Source organism: Hypanus sabinus, chromosome 28, assembly GCF_030144855.1.
Source record: "Hypanus sabinus isolate sHypSab1 chromosome 28, sHypSab1.hap1, whole genome shotgun sequence".
Lineage (NCBI taxonomy): Eukaryota > Metazoa > Chordata > Chondrichthyes > Myliobatiformes > Dasyatidae > Hypanus > Hypanus sabinus.
Genome location: NC_082733.1, coordinates 31,142,520 through 31,164,055, shown reverse-complemented (window position 1 = coordinate 31,164,055; position 21,536 = coordinate 31,142,520). Strand labels below are relative to the sequence as shown.

Genomic DNA, 21,536 nt, shown 5'->3' with positions numbered 1-21,536 from the left:
CTACGTTCTTCTTTGCAGATAAAACATAACTCAGCAAAACTCATCAAGGTGCAGTATTCACCATATTAAATAACATAGATAATGGAATCCCTGCGTCTAATAATTCAAAGTAAGATGAGCAAATATGGGCAGAGGACAAGAATAGAAATCAGCTGAAAATATCACATTGACTCTAACAAAGCGACATTATTGTATGACTGAGAAATGTTGTGAATAATTAAAAGGATGGGGATTTGAGAGAAAAATAAGAACAGAAAAAGCTGAAAATAAATCAGCAGGTCAGGCACCATCTGTGCAGAGATAAACAGGGTTAATGTCTTAGGCTAATGATCTGTTTAGAGTGGAGAAAATTATATTGGAATTATTCAAAATAGATATCATTAAAGGAGAGGCATTGACTGAGGTTCAGTGGCGGAGTTAATGTACTAGAGGGATAGACTTTAGTTGGAGTTTCAGCAGCAGGAGAATAAATGTACTCAATGGATGAGTTTGAGAATTAATCTATTAGAGGGATAATCTTTCATCTGAGAGCTAGGTACTGATGGAATAGGTTTCAGGAGGATAGGTAATCGATGAGACTCTGGAGTTTGATGGAAGAGTTAGTAGATCAGTTGTGTGAGCTTCAATAAAAGAACAGGTATAGAGGAAAAAAGTTTCAGTAGACGATAATGTGTTAAAAGGATGAGCTTTGATGCAAAAGTTAATGTATAAGAGAGGCTTCACTGGAAGTGTTAATGTACTATAAGAATAGATTTCAACAGTAGAAGTTAATGTATTCACTAGTTGGACTTTGATGGGAAAGTTAATGTACCAGATGGATGAGTTATGATGGGAGAGGTTTTAAATAAACTTCTGTGCTCATCAAGGTGAGGTTTATTAGTGCTGGCAAATAGAATACTTCCAATTAAGAGCATTAACCACTCCATGATCAAGCACAGCGAGATACTCTCATTACTCCCCCCGGCTCAGTCTCCGAAGGGCATGGTGCACTCTGTAAGCCAGGTACTTTATTCTCTGCACCTATATTGCAATACTTCACGGAATTAATGTCAATTAATAGAAACCTAAAGATGGCTGGATGCTGCAGACAAACCTTTTAAGCGCTGGATAGAGACATGTTAATTTCACTTTAGTCATTTACCACTAGCAGACAGAGGACGCTTGTTAGGGTGGATGTTATCTGTTTTTTTTAGAAATAATGAATACAATTCCCACTATATTCATAAGCTCTTGATTTTGGCTGGTGACTTAATCCATTCAGGGTCTTGAACTTTGTGTATCAACTGAGGTGAGACAAGAGACTGACCACTGTGTTGCCTGATCCCAAACTAAAGTCTCTGAAGAGACACATGTGTGACTTATGCTTGTACATGTCCTTCTTCAAGTAGTTGAAGCAACATAACTGCAGATGCCAGAAATCCAATGACAGATTGTTGACCAGGAATGACAACTCTGTTCCTCGCACAGAAGCTGTCTGATCTCAGAATCATCTGAATCAGGTTATTATCACTGACATACTATACACTCAGTGGCCTCTTTATTAGGTACAGGAGTGAACTAGTGTGTTGTTCTGCTGCTATAGCCAATCCCCATTTTGATGTTTGGTCTGAACAATTGAATCTCTTGACCGTGCCCGCATGCTTTTATGCATGGAGTTCCTGCCTCCTGATTGGCTGATTAGATATTTGCATTAACATGCAGGTGAACAGGTGTGACATGTCTTTGACAGGGTGGTTTGGAAGCTAATGCTGGGGTATATGATGCAAGGTTCAAGACATGGTTTCAAACTGAATCTGACATGAAACAAACAATAGACAATATCACTAGTAGGGCTAGCAATCAGGCATGGAACCACAGTTCAGGTGTACTTTAAATACTCCATTCTTGACATCCAAGACATGAGTACCAATTAGCAGGACAGTCCTGAACCCTTAAAGGGGCTGAGCCAGCTCTCTGTACTCCAGAAGTTGATGCGATTAGGAGTGACTCGTAACAGCAGGTGTACCTATACAGTGGCCGCTCAGTGTATGACGTTAAATTTACTGTTTTGCGGCAGTAATACAGTGCAATATATAAAATAAATTGTGTTACAATAAAAAGATATGGCAAGTAAATAAATATTGCAAGAAGAGAGTAAATTAGTGAGTTCACGGACTGTCCAGAAACTGTCCCAAAAACATTGAGGATATGCATCTGCAGGTTCTTGTCCCTCTTCCCTAATGATAGTCATGAGGAGATGGGATATCCCAGCTGTTGAGGGTCCTTCATGATGGAGGTAACCTGCTTGAGGTATTACCTTTTAAAGATGTCCTCGATGGTGAGGAGGCTAGTGCCCAAGATGGAGCCGGCTGAGTTTCCAACTCTCTGCAGCTTTTTTCTGATTCTGTGCCCAGACCAGTTGGTGTGGCAACCATCAGGAAGCTCTCTACAATACTTCTGTAGAAATTTGTCAGAACTGCTGATTATCTCTGGTATTTTATCCTTTGGTTTCCCTCTTTGGGCGTTGCGATGGGGATGCCCTCTGTAGCTCCATTCTCATTATTCTTTGAGTATGTACAATGCACAAATAGTGGTCCAAACAGCAAACGCTCTGAAGCAGCAAGGATAGAATCACAAACAGAAGAGTTTCTCCAGATGCTGGAGATCTAGAGCAGCACTCGCAGAATACTGAAGGAACTCAGCCAGTGAAGCAACATCTATGAAGGGGAATAATCAGTCAACATTTCATCCTGTGGCCCTTCATCGGGACTGGAAAGGAAGGGTAAAGCAGCCGGAATATGAAGGTGGGAATAGGGGAAGGAGTACAAGCTACAATGTGTTATGTGAAGCCAGGTGAGAGGGAGGGAGAAGCTGGGAGGTGATAGGTGGGAAAGGAAAAGGCTGAGGAAGAAGGAATCTGATAGGAGAACAAAGAAGAAAGGAAAGGAGGAGTGGCACCAGGGGGAGGCAATAGGCAGGTGAAGAAAACAGAAGAGGTAAGGTGGAAGCCAAAGTGGGGAATGGAAGAAGCGGGAAGGCACAGAGGGAAAAATTACTGGAAGTCATAAAAGGCGACGTTCATGCCCTCAGATTGGAAACTACTCAGATGGAATATGAGGTGTTGTTCTTCCAACCTGTGAGATTAGCCTCACCATTGCAGTGGAGGAGGCCATGGACTGACATATCGCAATGGGAATGGGAACTGGAATTAAAATGGTTGGCCACTGGGATATTCCTGCCTACTGCAGAAAGGATAGAGTCACAATTTGTTCCACTTGGTTGATGAAATATTAAAGCATCCCCACAAATTGAGGTTAAACCTTACAAACATTGCTTTCCTATTGGAGCATGCATTTATTCTCAGGTCAGTTACTTATAAATTATGAAGTGAGCCAAAATTTTAATTATATTACAGGCCATGTAGAGATTATGAGCATTTGACTTGCAGAAACTCATACTGTATATCTGAGTGAGATCCCACTATATTATTAAATTCAGGTCTGACATATATAGAGTATATTTGGTGCTATGAACAGCTACTTTTATCTCTTCACTTTTGGTAATTATTCTTTTTTATCAGTCTTAGGTGCTTTTGATCCCATTCATTACAATATTGAAGAGATATGTTTACCATATTGAGGGATTTTTGTGTATCTTCTGACTCATAAATAAAGATCATCTTAAAGATGTTTGTAAAATTGGAACCTGTTCATTAGGTGGAGATAGATGCTCAACAATTCAGGAACAGCCATTTGATTTCTGAATGGACATTGAACCTGTGGCCACTACCTCTACTTTTTAAACTTATTTTTGCACACAATGTAATTATATATATATTTATTTACTGAAATTCACAGTTTTTGCTATTATGTATTGCATTGCCAGTGATTTTAAAAATGATTCTGATTTTGATAGCCTTTAGTCTGCCAGTTATAAGAAACATTGAGAAGATTCAGAGAGAGAGAACAAAAATAAAAGCAAAGGACTGATAAAAAGCAATTTGGCTGTTCCAACTCATTCAATAGTGCCTTAACCCCAAAAGATGAATTATCTTTGCGTTGTCTCTGTCTCATGTTTTTGTCATTTTCTTTTTGGCAGACTCTTACAGAGATTTCTCACCCTTTCAGTAATGTTCTTCCTGACATCTGTTTCATTTACACTCATTTTCCATTCCAATCTTCTGGATCAAAATTTCTGGATAGTTTAAGAATATTTTGTGCATTTACCTAAAATGCATGAGTGATTAAAGACATTGATATTCAAATGAAGTGTTAGAGTTTGCATTTGTGTACTGGTAATGCCTGTGATGTACTACATTTGACCCAGTAGTCACTAGATTACACTTAACTACAGGAGCATACAGTATCAAATTGAATTCAGTAAACCTGATATTTTGTTTATGGATTGCATTGAGAAATATGATTATGAAATACAAGCTTCTGATAGATGTGTTACCCTCTCGCTCCTCTCTGACATGGTCGACAATTGCCATTGTTCAAAGTGAATAGTTCACAATGCTACTGTTAGGGGGGCAGATACAGGAGCCTGAAGGCACACACTCAATGATTCAGGCATAGTGTCTTCCCCTCTTTCACCAGGTTTCTGAACGGGCTTCGAACACATGAACACTACCTCAGTACTTTTCTCTTTTGGCACTACTTATTTAATTTAATACATATGTACTGTAATTTACAATTTTTATTATTCTGTACCGCAGCCACATAACAACCAATTTCACAATGTATGCTAGTGACATTAAAACTGATTCTGATATTCTGTATGCTCCAGTTTTTCTATTCAGAGTATATGGTACACTATAGTGTAGTGGTTAGTGTAACACGATGCAGCTCAGCAGTCAGAATTTGGAGTTCAGTTCTGCTCCTCTCTGTAAGGAGTTTGTATGTTCTGCCAGGGCCGTCTTGGTTACCTCCCCCAAGGTGTACCTGTTAGAAGATTAACTGGTCATAGTAAATTTTCCTTTGGTTATGTTGGGATTAAATTAGATGGGTTGCAGGACAGTGCTGCTCATTGTACTGTAGGGGCTTGTTCTACACTGTATTTCTAAAGAAAAGTGGAAATTAATTAATTAACCATTTAGTGCAGGTAACAACAAACACGAAGTGATCCAAATCTTTATGTCACCGACTCTGCCTAAAATGTCCCCCTCATCAAATACTGCATCCTTCTTGAGCACTCCGTGTCATTGCTTTAACCGGCTTCTCTTTTATATTTTATCCTGGATCCCTGGGGATTTCACTTTAATTAGGAACCTAATGATCATAGATAATATGTATCATTAGTAATGGTGGAGTTCTTGTCTGTTCCTTCAGGCTCCCTCCACAAGATCTGGGTTAATGTATTTGTTGGTGAGTTAAATGAGACTAAGCCAAGAGAGGATAGATAGGAAGAAATCTGGGAGATCAGCAGCTGTGCTTTCACTTCGCAATCCGTCTCATATTAATCCTTGCTGTATGGGAAAGGGATTTTCCAATATTCCCTGTGTGGTTCCATGTACTTCAGTGACAAAGAACGGAAACTGACACTTGTCTAAAATGGGGATCAATTGTGCAAGTGACCCGATAATTTATTTTTGTCTGTTGTCAACTTTTGTCAGTTTGTTCATTATCTGAATAACAAGTCTCTTCAGGATTTTATTCTGGAAGCACAGGAGATTGTGCAGATGCTGGAAGTCTAGGGCATCACGCACAAAATGCTGGAGGAACTCAGGAGGTCAGGCAGCATCTATGCAGAGGAGGCAAGAGGCGACATTTTGGGCTGAGATCCTTCAACAGGCCTCGTATACACAATGGCCACTTTATTAGGTACACCTGTGCACCTGCCTGTTGAAGCAAATATTTAATCAGCCAATCACGGCAGCAACTCTAAAAGCATGCCGACATTATCAATAGGTTCATTTGTTGTTCTGACCAAACATCAGAATGGGAACAAAATGTGATAAAAGGGATGTTGACCCTGAAAAGATTGCTGGTGCCAAATGTGGTGGTTTGAGTACCTCAGGAAGTGATCTGGGATTTTTGCACACAAGTCTCCAGAGTTTACAGAGAATGGTGCAAAAAAACTTTTTTTTAAAAAATCCGGTGAATATCAGTTCTGTGGAGGAAAATGCCTTGTTAATGAGAGAGGTCATCAGAGAAGGGCCAGACTGGTTCAAGATGACAGGAAGGCGACAGTAACTCAATTGACCACACGTTACAACAGTGCTGTGCAGAAAAGCCTTTCTAAACAACAACACTACAAACCAAGAAGGGGGCGGCCACAGCAGCAGAACCCCACAAGCAAACACTCAGCAGCCACTTTATTTGGTACAAAAGGCACCTAATAAAGCGGCCACTGATTGCACTGGAAACTGGCTTCACTGTACAGTAGAAAGTAAGAAGGCCAAGAATTTCTCTGATGGTTGGAGACCAGGGTTAAAAGCCACAATCCAATAAAAAAAACCGACCAAGAACTGAAACAAAGTGATAGGTGCTGGTAATAGTAAGGAACTTTGCTACAGACAGAAGGTGGTAATAATTTATGATACAAAAGATCCTGGAGGATCACAGCAGGTCAGGCAGCACTGTTTGGACAGACATGGAGAGTCAATGTTTTGGGTCAAGACCTTACATCGCGCCTTAATTATTTCAATCGAAATGTTACCTGCCCATTTTCCTCCCTGGGCACAGCCTGACCCGCTCTTTAATGTGTTGGTACAGATTTCCTGCATCTACAGTCTCTCTTGTATCTGTAGTAATTTGCAACACACTTTAGCATTTAACAAATGAAAGGCTAAGTGTTGATTTTAAAGCTGAATTTAATAGACATTTCTTGACCATGGGCATTAAATAGTATGGGGTAAAGGGCAGGTGTGTGAAGTTGGGTCAGAGGTCATTCAGGATCATGCTGTATGATGGATCTACTGATGAGTTGAAGAACACCATTGCCTAGAATTTGGATATCAGCATTATACTATGTAGAAAACAAATCCTGAGTTTAGCATTTAATGGCCAATCTAAAAGATGTGTAATTGGAAATAATTATTTTATTACATCTGTTATACATCTTCATCTGATAACAGCATTAAAACCTAGCTAGCTACCACATCTTTAGCAGGGAATAATCAAAAGCAGGTCACAGCCTTAAATGACATTTTAATGGCAACCATGGTCTGGCTCTCTGCCATGAATGTTCAAAGGTTCAAAGATTTAAATGTTTATTTATTATCAAAGTATACAATTCTGAAATTTTTCTTCCCCAGATAATCGTGAAACCAAGAAAGAAAAGAAAGGCTGTGCAACTGTCAACCCCCAAATCCCTCCTCTCCGCACAAAATACAAACAAAATTGGAACAGGCACACCCACCCCAAATCCTCCTCCCCACACACAAAAAATGAGAAAGGTCGGGAGAAAACACACAATGCAAAAATAAGATGAAAAAATGTCCTCAGTCCAAGTCCTCAACCAAAATACAGAAAACCTGGGCAGCGTTCTCGCTCTCTGATAGCAGAGTAGTCTCCCCTTTCTGTAGCAGAGCGATCTCACAAACAATAAAAGGGCAGTCTCTCCTCTCTGTAGTCAAGCAATCTCCCTGTGATAAAAAGACTAGCAGGCGGCGTTTCAATCTCGCTCATCACTTTAATCGATGAAATGGAGTTGAACTTTGGCTTGCAGCTTTCTCACCATGAGGTTCCCACATATTGCTTAGGAGACTGCAGAGCACTGAAACGTCCACACAATCTCCAAATTGCAAATCACAGGCTCTAGCAGTTCCAGAATCACATTCAAGACAAAAAAAAAACAAACATAAAAGGCATAAAAAGAAGAGAAATATATGGTTTCTTGATCTATCCTAAAGATGCCGACCTCTTTACGATTTATGTCAATGATTTAGATGAGGGCATTGAAAACTATATCAGCAAGTTTGCTGACGATACTAAACTGGGTGGCAGTGTGACATGCGAAGAGGACGTTAGGAGAATACAGGGAGACTTGGATAGGCTGGGTGAGTGGGCAGATACTTGGCAGATGTCATTCAATGTGAATAAATGTGAAGTTATCCACTTTGGAAGCAGGAACAAGAGGGCGGAGTATTGTCTGAACGGTGTAGAGTTAGGTAAGGGAGAAATGCAAAGAGACCTAGGAGTCCTAGTTCACCAGTCAATGAAGGTGAATGAGCAAGTGCATCAGGCAGTGAAGAGGACAAATGGAATGTTGGCCTTTGTTACAAGGGGAATTGAATACAAGAGCAAGGATGTCCTTTTGCATTTGTACAGGGCCCTGGTGAGACCACACCTGGAATATTGTGTACAGTTTTGGTCTCCAGGTTTAAGGAAGGACATTCTGGCAATTGAGGAAGTGCAGCGTAGATTCACTAGGTTGATTCCTGGGATGGCAGGGCTGTCTTACGCAGAGAGATTGGAGAGATTGGGCTTGTACACACTGGAATTGAGGAGATTGAGAGGGGATCTGATTGAAACGTTTAAGATAATTAAAGGATTTGATAGGATTGAGGCAGGAAATATGTTCCAGATGTTGGGAGAGTCCAGTACCAGAGGGCATGGATTGAGAATAAGAGGTCAGTTATTTAAAACAGAGTTGAGGAAGAGCTTCTTCTCCCAGAGAGTTGTGCAGGTGTGGAATGCACTGCCTCGGAAGACGGTGGAGGCCAATTCTCTGGATGCTTTCAAGAAGGAGCTAGATAGATATCTGATGGATAGGGGAATCAAGGGATATGGGGACAAGGCAGGGACTGGGTATTGATAGTGAATGATCAGCCATGATCTCAGAATGGCGGTGCAGACTCGAGGGGCCGAATGGTCTACTTCTGCACCTATTGTCTATTGTCAAAAGAGCGTTGTAAGCAGGTGCCATCTTGACTGGAAGAGTCAAATGTGAGGGAGTATGTAAGAGAGGTCCAGGGGTCAATATTGAAAATTGGAGCATGAAGGTTGACGTGAAGCCTGAAGACTTGAAGCATGGAGACTGGAAACTGGAGGCCCAGAGGCCTATTCTGTCTTGGGGTTGAAAGATTGTATGTGGGAAATACATGTGAAGAAAAACTTGTTTTGTTGTTGTTGCTTGTTGCATTTTGTTTTGTTGTGTTCTGTGTTGTTTTGCCGAGCATTGTTAGCATGTTACATTGACACTAGAATCTCAATGACACCTGCAGGCTGGCCTCTCAGGTATGTTGGTCATTAACATTAAAAAACTGCTATTCACCATTTGCTTCCATGCGCATGTGGTAAGTAAATCTGAATCTGAACAAAAGGAACATTTGTTTTCTCTCTGGGTGTAGCCATCGCTGTGATCTTCTTTATACACTGAGAGTATACTACAAGTCACCGATGCATTATATTGACATAAGTCATGCCACAACTATGTTGTTCCCATTTTTAAGGTTTGCAATAAACATTACAAGACCCAGCAAGATGTGGCAATGTGCAGAACTTTGAATCCTGAGGCAGGCAGGTCGGATGTCCCAGTGGCGACTCTGTAATTGACATCTCTGAACCGGATTACAACGGGGGTTTTCTCTTTGCTTTGGGTGGACTTAAGTCCAAAGTTGTTCCTCCAGAGGCGAACATTGCGTGGGTTGATGATGTCACTGCGTGAAGGACTGGTGGCAGCATGGCGGTTGGCGCATCGCTTTACATCAGTGGCTTGGGTTCATTTCTTGTCACTGTATGTAAAGAGTTTGTATGTGCTCCCCATGACTGTGTGGGTTTCCTCCTGGTGCTATAGTGTCCTCACATGCACCAAAGATTAATGAGGCAGTAGCTTAATCAGTCACTAGGTTGTAATTGGGCAGTGAGGACTCATTGTGTTGGAGGAGCCTGTTAGTATGCTGTATCTCTGAATCCATGAAAAATACATCAGATGAATACGAAGAGTCAAGGCTGGGAATGGTGAAAGACAAGTGATTCTGCAGATGCTGGAAATCCAGAGTAATGCACACAAAATGCTGGAGGAACTCAGCAGGTCAGGCAGCATCGACAGAGGGGAATAAGCAGTTAACCTGCTGACCTTTAATCAGCACTGGAAATGAAGGGAGAAGAGGCCATAATAAGAAAGGGGGGAGAGGAAAGAGTACACGCGGGAAGGTGATAGGTGAAGCCAAGTGGGGGGGAAGCTAGTTGGGTGGGGGAGGGAGGCTGAAGAGAGAACCTTGGAGGTGATGTGTTGAAAAGGTAAGAAGAAACCTGATAGGAGAGGAGAATGGACCATGAGAGAAAGGGAAGGAGAAGGAGGGAAACCAGAGGGAGATGGTGGGCCAGTGCGAGGAAGAGAAGTGGTAAGGGGGAACCAGGATGGGGAATGGAAAACAAAATGATGAGTGTGGAGAAATCACTCGAAGTTAGAGAAATCGATTTTCATGCGGGCAGGTTGGTGGCTATACGGGTATATTATGACATGTTGTTCCTCCAGCCGGAGGAGGCCACATCAGGAGCACCAGATACAGTGGACAACCCCAACAGATTTGCAGGTGAAGTGTTGCCTCACCTGGAAGGACTGTTTGGGGCCCTGAGTAGTGGTGAGGGAGGAGGTGAATGGACATGTGTAGCAGTAGTTCTGCTTGCAGGGGTAAGTGCCAGGAGGGAGATGGTTGGTCCAATTTTCCAAATTCAAGGCTATCACTGCAAATGAATGCTATCAGTCTTAAACATGCACACAACAAGCTTTATGATTGATTAAAAATGGGTATTAGGTGCTCACATTTCTCGCCATAAGAGATTTCAACAAATTTTCACCTTTGTCTCTCTGAATTAGTTTCCCTCTTGGGATGGTGACTTGACCGTCTCCTCTTCTCGTCCTAAAATGATTTTAGCTAAATTTGTACTGAGGGCAACTCTACACCATAGTTCCCTTCCATAATGTGGAATAAATGGCTATAATACATAAACCAGAATTGCTGGGAAGGTAATTAGAGGAATGCTCTATAATGGTTGTCATTAAAGTGATGTCAGAATACAATGAAGTACTTTTACTTTGAATCCCTCCTATGGTGCAACTAATCTGGCAGTACACAATGAATCAATGTAGGAGTTCAAATCTGTTGCTTACTTATTTTGAGCTTATTTTAGCAGTAAATAAAGGATACATATAAAGTATTCCCCTAAACTGTACCTCACTTATGAGCGTCTCTCACTGAGAGGTCAAATTGATCCTGATGATCCTAAAAATTATTGACTGGTTTTGTTGATAAGACAGTGTCGAAAAAGTTTTACTCAATAATTAGCCTGAGATATAATTAATCTTAATGGTCTTTGGATAATACAGAGCTTTATTCCTTTTGAAATCAGAATCAGGTTTAATATCATTGGTGTATGATATGAAATTTGTTGTTATGCAGCAGCAGTATGTTGGAATACATAATAAAAATGTATTTTAATAAAACAAATTTTATTAAATTCAGTTGTTTTAATTATTTTTAATAGAATATATGTTAAATTAAATAAGTAGTGCAAAAATAAAGTAACAAGGTTCAATGTCCATTCAAAAATTGGATGGTGGAGGGGAAGAAGCTATTCTTGAATCATTGAGTGTATGCCTTCAGGCATCTGTACCTCCTCCCTGATGGTAGCATTGAGAAGAGGGCATGTCTTGGTAATAGGGGTCCTTAATTATGGATGCCACCTTCCTGTCTTACTGTATGTCCTTGGAGTATGGATGAGTACATAGTTTGATCCAAGGACTCCATTTTTGGTGCTCTGAGCAGTTTCAGTAGAGTCACGACACAATTGCATAATTTAAAAAAAACACAACTGATTTCACAATATCAGCTCATTGTGAAACTTTTCCAATAGTGAATCACAGCAGTCAAACTCTGAACACAAGATTCTTCCCATCTGTCAAGACTCCTATGGGGAAAGGAGGTGTCTGTTGGTAATGGAAGAGTTCAAAATGCATTTTAAGCAATTATTTATTCGCATTGTTTATACAAAATGAATTCCTATCTTAAAGGTGGGTGAAATCAACATTGTCAATTGCCTGCTATAATTGTGCTGACTCAATAAATGACTCACCGTTGTCTGAAAGTACTAATTTAGAAGAAGTAGTGGTTTGGAACCTCATTTCCTTTTATATTGGTTCATGCACTTTAATCTCAGTTGACATGCATTTTATTTATACGCTCACTGAAAGATTCTGTCATTTCAACTACTGTGAAGAGGTCAAACTGGCCCTGAAACATGAACCAATGTTTTGTCTTTTAGTTCCTGGTGGATCGGTGCATTTTCTTTCACTGTTCTCTTCTCTCTGTGAGCATGGGATTTACTCCAAAGAACTTGTCTGAAACTTTCTACATGGCCCAACATTGCTTTGGTTTCAAACAAATATAGAATCTGAATAGTGTGATGTTCCAACCTGAAGGATATACCATGGAGAACATTCTGACTGGTTGAATCACTGCCTGCTGTGGAAGCTCCAATGCACAGGATTGTAGAAAACTACAAAGGGCTGTAGACTTGGCCATTTTTGTCATGGGCGTAAGCCTCGCTACCGTCGAAGATATCTTCAGAAAGTGGTGCCTCAAGAAGGCAGTATCAATCATTAAAGATCCTCACTTTCCAGGACATGCTCTCTTCTGTTTACCACCATAAGGGATGAGGTACCCAAGCATGAAGATGCAGACTTCAAGGTTCAATAAACAGTATCTTCCCCAATGGCAACAGATGTCTGAATGGTCAACGAACCCATGAAAATGACCTCACAATTTTGCTCTCCTTTTGCAATATTCATTTTTGATATCTATTTCTTATTGTAACATAATAATTCTTGTATTACATTATGCTGCTGCTGCAAGACAACACATTTCACAACACATGTCAGTGCTAATAAACCAGTTTTTAAACGTCTTACAAGAGCTCTCCCAAAGAGCCATTCTTCACAAGGAAGCCTTATGGCAAGAAGATTTGAATACAGGAACACGGATATCTTGACACAATTATGCAGGGTCACTTTTAAAGTATAGTGCCTACTTCAGTCTCCTTACCCTATGTAAGATGTACTTTATGTGAAAAGAGTGCAGGCTGACTTGGGAAGGCAGAATTGCTAAATAAGGAAAAATTAGTTCCAGCAGGATGGTATTCATTAGAGTCGAAATGTTTAATGTTAGAGGGCAGGTGTTGAAGGTGAGGGGGGAAGGTTCAAAGGGGATGTGAGGGGTAAGCTTTATACTCAGAGTGGTGGATGCCTGAAATGCGCTGCCTGATAGGGTAGTGGAGGCAAATACATTATAGGCTTTTAAGAGACATTTAGATAGGCATAGAAGTGTAAGGAAATTGGAAGGATATAGATATTGTGTAGGCAAGAGGGATTTGTTTTTCTTTATTATTTTTTAAGTTGGTTTGGACAAATGTTGCGGGCCAAGAGGCCTGCTTTGGTGCTGTACTGTTTTTCGTTCTATGTTTTACGTTTAGAAGAATGGGGGAACACCTAACTGAAGTTCACATCATTGTGACAAGACTACACACTGGACATGGGGCATTCACCAGTTACACCCAAGTGACCAATTAACCTATTAACTCGTATGTCTTTGGAATGTAGGAGGAAACCGGACCACGCAGGGGAAACCCACATGCTAACAGTGCAAATGAACAAACTGCTTACAGACTCGTTTTAATTTCATGTCCCATTCCCATTCTGATATGTCTATCCATGGCCTCCTCTACTGTCAAGATGAAGCCACACTTAGGTTGGAGGAACAACGCCTTATATACCGGCTGGGTAGCCTCCCTGATGGCATGAACATTGACTTCTCTAACTCCTGTTAATGCCCCTCCTCCCCTTCTTACCCCATCCCTGATTTATTTATTTTCCCTCTCCCCTTTTTGTTCTCTCTCTGCCCATCATTCTGCCTGTTCTCCATCTCCCTCTGGTGCTCCCCTCCTCCTCTCTTTCTCCCGAGGTCTCCCGTCCCATGATCCTTTCCCTTCTCCAACTCTGTATCACTTTTGCCAATCACCTTTCCAGCTCTTAGCTTCATCCCACCCCCTCAGGTCTCCTATCATTTTGCATTTCCCCCTCCCTTTCCTACTTTCAAATCTGTTACTATCTTTTCTTTCAGTTAGTCCTGATGAAGGGTCTCGGCCTGAAACGTCGACGGTGCTTCTTCCTATAGATGCTGCTTGGCCTGCTGTGTTCTACCAGCATTTTGTGTGTGTTGCTTCCAGTCAGTGGTGGAATTGAACCCAGGTCATTGTGTTGCAATAGTGTTAGGCTAACTATGTTACATGGTTAACATAACATTACTCTACCATGCTGTTTTCTGTGTTTCTAGTAGGGAACGTTGGCAGGAGGAGACTAATAAAGGTCAAGATCCCGTAGCATAACCAATGAAATGATTGCTTTGCACACACCCCATTTCCCAAAATTCTCATCAGTAGTCAACTGGGGAGAGTCATGCCATGAGGTTGTGCAGTTGTTTGGGAGGAAGTTCAAAGCACATTGAAAGTATTGCAAAGGGAGATGCTTGATTGGCTCTCCATGAGCCAGAGCTCATTTGAGGGTCTGAAATGAAGAGGATCAGTAACTTAAAAATCCTGGGTGTTATATCAGAGGATCTGTCCAATGAGCAACATGTAGCTGTTATTTCAAGGAATATGTGGCAGCTTTTATACTTCCTTAGAAGTTTGCCCAGATTTAGCATGTCACCTAAAACTTTGACGAACTTCTATAGATGCACGGTTTAGAGTATCCTGACTGGTAAGGAAACACCAATGTTCAAGAATAAAGAAGCCAACAAAATTGGTGGATACAGCCCTGTCACTATTAGTTTCAGCAACAGTTATAACCCTTCAAACATCAGGCTCCTGAACCAGCATGGAAAACTTGGCTCACCCCAACACTGAACCAATCACTGAACACAGGCAATGGACTCACTTTCAAGGATTTTACAACACATGTTCTCAGTACTATTTATTTACTTTGTGTTTTACACATTGTCTGTATTTGTGTGTAATCTTTCATTGATTCTGCTGTATTTATTTGTTCTGTTGTAAATAGCTGAATGAAAATGAATCTCAGAGTAGTATATGGTGACATATACGTACTTTGATAATGAATTTACTTTGAACCTTGAATTATTTTTCTGGTCAGGTTAATCCATAGCACTTTCTATCAGTTGCTTAGGGCAGTTACTTTCCTCAGATGTCTAAGGAAGTGTGTTTATATATTCGCTGATATTTTAGTATCCACTTGTATTCTCTATTGGGAGGGAATTTATATCAAAGAACTGCTCTGTAACTCTGTGGGAAGGCATGTATACAGTCAATGAAGTCTGAAGGATGGAAGATAATGTTAGTGCTCTGTGATCTTTTTCCCTCTTCCATCTTACCCTTCATTTATTTCCCCCTCTCCCCCCTCTCCCCCTCTCTTTCCCCTCCCCCTCTCTCCCCTCCCCCTCTCTCCCCTCCCCCTCTCTCCCCTCCCCCTCTCTCCCCTCCCCCTCTCTCCCCTCCCCCTCTCTCCCCTCCCCCTCTCTCCCCTCCCCCTCTCTCCCCTCCCCCTCTCTCCCCTCCCCCTCTCTCCCCTCCCCCTCTCTCCCCTCCCCCTCTCTCCCCTCCCCCTCTCTCCCCTCCCCCTCTCTCCCCTCCCCCTCTCTCCCCTCCCCCTCTCTCCCCTCCCCCTCTCTCCCCTCCCCCTCTCTCCCCTCCCCCTCTCTCCCCTCCCCCTCTCTCCCCTCCCCCTCTCTCCCCTCCCCCTCTCTCCCCTCCCCCTCTCCCCTCTCTCTCTCCTCCTCCTCCCCCCTTCTGTCCTTCCTTCACACTCTCACCCTTTCAATATTTCTCCCTACCTGTTCAAAGACACTAAAATGCCTTTTGATACAATTAATTTAAGGAACATTTCTTAAAACAAATTTATCTTTAAGAAATGATATGGTCCGAAGTGATCAAACCTTGCTGCCATTAAACAAACAAATGTTGGGATTTACATAGTGCTTCGGTCAGTATTTGAAGAGACAGATTAATGTTTTAACAGAGCACCTCCAAGAAAAAAAAATCCTTTTTTTTTTCTCAGATATCAAGATGTACTTGATCTCAGAATAAGTTGGGACAGATAGTCTGTCTTTGAGCAGACTATTGGATAACACAAGAGAAAAGTTTAAAAATAAGTTGTTTTCTGGACATTACATTCAACCCTTTTACGAATCTGACTGCATTTTCTATGTCCTTAAAATTTTAAATTTTCTGTCCTCCATTGTAGCCAGTTATAATTTTGTAGGTAATTGTTTAAACCCAGGTCTGCCCCATCCCATCACACAGTTATGAGCAATGTGTCTATATGAATGCTATAACAATTCTGTGGAATATGAAATGACAGATAAGTGTTAGCAAGTTTTTAGGATCCCATCATGGTCACAGGGTGAAACTTGGGAAGAAGGAGCGTTTATATCTCCTAGTTTCTGATCAAAGTTCAGAATAATTTCATTATCAAAGTACATATGCGTTACCATATACACCTTGAGCTTCATTTTCTTGCAGGCATTCATAGTAAAACAAAGTAATACAATATAGTCAATGAAAAACCACACACAACCAGAAGCTGACAAACAGCCAATGTGCAAAAGTAGACAACTGTGCAAATGCAAATAGACGAGCAACCAAGTAAATAACACTGAGAACACGAGTTGCAGAGTCCATACGTTGGGGAATTGGTCCAGAGCTGAGGTGAGTGAAGTTATCCATAATGGTTCAGGTGCTTGATAGTCGAAAGATATTCCTAAACCAGATGGTGTGGGGCACCATCCTGTACCTTCTGCCTGATGGCAGCAACGAGAAGAGAGCACGTCCTGGATGCTGGAGTTCTTGTTGATGGGTACCACTTTCTTGTGGCAGCGCTTCTTGCCGATGTACTCAGTGGTGTGGAGGGCTTTGCTTGTGATGGACTGGCTTGCATTCACCATTTTTTTTTGTAGATGTTTCCATTCTTGGGCATTGGTATTCCCATTCCATTCTTATGCAACCAAGCAGGATACTCTCCACTTTGCACTTATCGAAGTTTGTCCTATGTCATATTGAAAGCTTGTGGAGAATACTTCTTTCAGCTGAAAGGCAGGTAGTATATTGATTGCAATAAAGCCTTACACATTACTGTAGCAAATCAAATGTTACATTTTTTCTTGATGAAAGTTATACATCATCTTCACAACTTTCCCCTCTTCCCTTAGCTCTGGCTGGGATGCGGTTGTCCTGACAAAGATTTCTATATCACATCCGGCTCTAAATTAGTAACATGGAATTACCAACACCTACATGTTCCAGTCCAAGTCACACATTATTCTGATCTAGGAATGCATTGGCATTCCTTCATCTTCATCAGGTGTAAAGTTAGGAACTCCCTGGCAAACACCTCTGTGGGAGTGTGGTCACTGGATTCTAGATGGCAGTGGTTCAGGAAGGATGCTCATGATCTTAAGCACAGGTTGGGAATGGCATATATGATGGTTTTATTAGCTACATTCACATTATGTGAATGAATTTTTAAAAAAGCACATTGGAAACTTCCTGGTGTCCGAACATTTTCATTCCAATTCCCAGTCTATCATCAAGCATGACCGCTGAATCAGATGTATTTTTTGCCTGATATCCACATAAACTAGCAATTCAGAAGTTTCCAGCTTCGTAGTCAAAAGTAGGAATCAGGGATGATTTTCTCTCTCTGAACTTGAACTTTAGAACCAAAATAGTGATGCTTCATTGTTTATTGTGGGCAAGGCTGTGGTGGGCCTCTCAACAACTACTGCCAATGGTATGAGCGAGCTGGCAGGATTATTAGTATATATACAGGAAAGATTCCGCAGATGCTGAAAATCCAAAGCAACACACACAAAATGCAGGAGGAACTCAGAAAGCAATGGAAATGAATAAACAGTCAATGTTTCAGGCTGAGACCCTTCTTCAGGAAGGTGCCCCTGATGTGGCATCCTCTTCATTGGTGAGACCCTTCGTTAATTGGGGAATCGCTTCGTCGAACACCTCTGCTCCATCCACCAAAAGAGAAAATTCCCAATGTTCAAATATTTTCATTACAATTCCCATTCCGATATGTCAGTCCATGACCTCCTCTTGTGCTATGATAAGACCACCCTCTAAGTGGAGGAACAACACCTTATATTCAGTCTGAGTAGCCTCCATCCTGATGGCATGAATATCGATTTCTCCTTTGGCTAAAAAAGTTCACTCCTCCTCTCCTTCTATTCCCCACTCCTGCTTCTAACCTCTTCTTACCTGGCTATCATTTCCCCCTTGGTCCCCTCCTCCTTCCCTTTCTGCTATGGTCCACTCTCCTCTCCTTTTAGATTCCTTCCTCTCCAGCCCTTTGTTTCCTACCCACCTGGCTTCACCATTAACTTTCCTGCTATCCTCCTTTCCCTCCTCCCACTTTTTTCTTCTGGCATCTTCCCCCCTTCCTTTTCAGTCCAGATGAAGGGTCTCAGCCCAGAATGTCGACTGTTGATTCATTTCCTTAGATGCTGCCTGACCTGCTGAGTTCCTTCCACATTTTGTATGTGTTGCTTAGGATCATCAGTTATTAAGGAGTGTATTTGTAGCTTGTCTGCTTTGTAGATGAGACTAAATTTCATGAAGTTAGCTCCAACTTAAAAGCAAAATGGGAACTTGGAAACTTTACTAGACAGAAGGAATTGACCTTGAAAGATTAAGTACCCCTTGTGAATGATGTCTTGTAAATAGAGCTTCAAATCCTTCAAATTCCAGCTCTTTGTGAATTTTTATAGGTGAAAATCACCTGCTGCGTTTCTTTACATTAGATCAGTGAAGTTCCAAAGAGTTTTATAACAACAGAAAGATTCTTTGAGATTTTTATGCTTCTCTTTGGAAAATGGAGGCAAAGGGACGATTTATTCAAGGTGTTCAAGTCATGAGAGGCTTTGATGGACTGAAGGAACAAGGCAATTGGTTCTAGCAACAGGAGGTATTAACCTACAGTGGACATAGATTTTAATAACTGGTCAAAAGCAAGCAGGAGTGGAGTGAAGGGAAGGACGTTTAGTGCTGATTGAGTCGTGCTGAAGGATCTCGGCCTGAAACGTCCACTGTTTTCTCTTTTCCATAGATGCTACCTGGCCTGCTGAGTTCCTCCAGTATTTTGTGTGTGTTCCTTTGGATTTCTGGCATCTGCAGATTTTCTTTTGTTAGTGTTAATTGTCATAGTTTGAAGTGTACTGCCGAAAGAGTGGAAGGAAATTCAATGATTGGGACTGGATAAATTTTTGATATGAACGTAATATATAAGTAAGAAGAATAGGCATGAAAAACTAATCTGATTTGTGTTCCAAGGAGTAGGGGCTGACATACAAGTCAAATACAGTATAAAGGCCAGAACTGTCAGCCTGGGTAACAGCTTCTTCCCCTGTTGTTAGACTTCTTAAAGAAGGCTAATGGCACCTAATGATGGCTCCTTTGCTTGCATTTTTGGAAACCACTCTATTTTCATCTTTAATATCTTTATTTTTCCTTTTCAGGGTCCTTTTTAAGACCCTGGCCTGGAGTTACATGCTGACTAGGGTTCTTTGCAGGAATGGAACCCGTTCTTGGGGTTTCACAACTGGCCATTGTTCGGCACACCAAGGGCTCGGCCTAAGAGCCCTAGGATCTCATGGAGAGGTTGGTGCCTCTGCAGGAGATCAGTGTGTCATTGGAGACAGAAGATCTCTGACTGTGTGCCCAGAGACCCGGGATCTTTGGGCACAGAATTCAGGAGGAAATGATGCAACGGACTTTTAACATCATAAACCAATGGGTTCTTTGTTATGTTCCTCATCTCACTGTGAAACTTATTAGGGAGGGAGAGAGAGCCTGTGGTAAGTCGAATGCCTGGTGAACAATGTAGCCTTTGGAGTACTGGAAATCTATGTCTTTGCGGTTGCTTTGCTCATGCTTGTGTGTTTGGTGGTGGGAGCCGATGCTTTTTTTGCCGATGGAGGAAGGGGGGAATTGTTGCTTGCTGCCACTTAAGCACGGGAAGGAAGGGAGCTGGGGGGGACTTTGGGGCTCTAACATTTAACTGTCGTACATTCTTTGGGGGCACTCCTCTGTTTTCGTGAATGGTTGTAAAGAAAAAATATTTCAGGATCTATATTGTATACATTTCTCTGATATTAAATGTATCTTTGAAACCTTGCTGCTGCCCAGCATATATGCACATCCTATCTGAATGTCCTGCCCCCATTCCTCAGCTCACAAACACACTCTCATCCTGAACTGGTCACCTTTCATCTTTTATTGCTGCTGTTTCACATATTTATACAACTTTTTCTTTTATTATAATGGTGCCCGTAACATTATGCTATTCCTACATACCACACAGTTCACACTTTATGTCAACCTGCCAGAATTGCTCCAAGCCAGAGATGCGTGCTGATACTATTTTGTGATTGAATATGCTGGATCGTGACTATATGTTAATCATAAACACAAGAAGGTCTGAAGAAGGAAAATGGATCAGTCATAATGAAATGGTGAGATCAAAAGTGGATCAGCCATGATGCAATAGTGGAGCAGACGCAATGGGCCAGATTTGCTAATTCTGCTCCCTTATCTTATGGTCTAAGGTGTTGGAAATCCAAAGTAACGCACACAAAATGCTCGAGGAACTCAGCAGCTCAGGCTGCACCTAAAGAAATGAATAAACAGTTGAGGTTTTGGGATGAGACTCTTCTTCAGAGCTGGAAAGGAAGGGGAAGACACCAGACTAAAAAAGGTGGAGGAAGAGAAGATAGAAGGTGACACCAGGTGGGTAGGAAAGATAAAGGGCTGGAGAGAAAGGAATCTGATAGAAGAAGAGAGTAGATCATAGGAGAAAGGGAAGGGGGTGGTGATATGCAGATGAGAAGATGTAAAAGGCCAGAGTGGGGAATAGAAGAGAACGGTGGGGAGGAAAATTATTTTTTACCGGAAGGAGAAATCGATACTCATACCAACAGGTTAGAGGTTACTCAGGCGAAATATAAGCTGTTGCTCCTCCACTCTGTGGATGGCCTCATCTTGGCACAAGAGGAAGCCATGAACCAACATGTTGGAATGGGAAATGGAATTAAAATATTGGGTCACCGTGAAGTTTCGCTTTCAGCGGATGGAGAGGAAGTGCTCGATGAAGCGGTTCCCCAATTCTTGATGGATCTCGCCAAAGTACTAGAGGCTGCTTCGGGAGTATTGGACACAGCAGGTGACCCCAGCATATTTGGAGGTGAAGTTTTGCCTCACCTGGAAGGACTGTTTGGGGCCCTGAATGGAAGTGAGGGAGGAGGTGAAGGGGCAGGTGTAGCACCCTGGCTCCTCGCAGGGATAAGCACCAGGATAGAGATTAGTGGGGTGGGATGAATGGGCAAGGGAGTCACAGAGGGGTTGATCACTGTGAATGTGGGGGGAGGAGGTAAAGAGATGTTTCATGGTAGGATCCCTTTGGAAATGACAGAAGTTATGGAGGATGACTTGTTAGATGTGGAGGCTCATGGGGTGGTAGGTAAGGAGATGAGGAACCCTATCACTGTTAAGGCAGTGGGAAGATGGGTGGCTATTTGTACTGTGTATGACCAT

General features: G+C 41.8%; 1 protein-coding gene and 1 long non-coding RNA gene across 2 annotated transcripts in view; one reads left to right on the top strand and one right to left on the bottom strand.

The window, feature by feature from the left end:
• The window catches only part of LOC132382543 (uncharacterized), a 70,215-nt gene that overhangs the window by 19,001 nt on the left and 29,678 nt on the right, over positions 1–21,536 (bottom strand). The window lies entirely within an intron of this gene.
• Positions 889–21,536, top strand: part of LOC132382542 (NT-3 growth factor receptor-like) — a 951,566-nt gene continuing 930,918 nt past the window's right edge. Inside the window, exon 1 of the mRNA XM_059952849.1 lies at positions 889–1,002. The gene's annotated coding sequence lies outside the window, so the exon portion shown is untranslated. The remainder of the gene's footprint in view (positions 1,003–21,536) is intronic.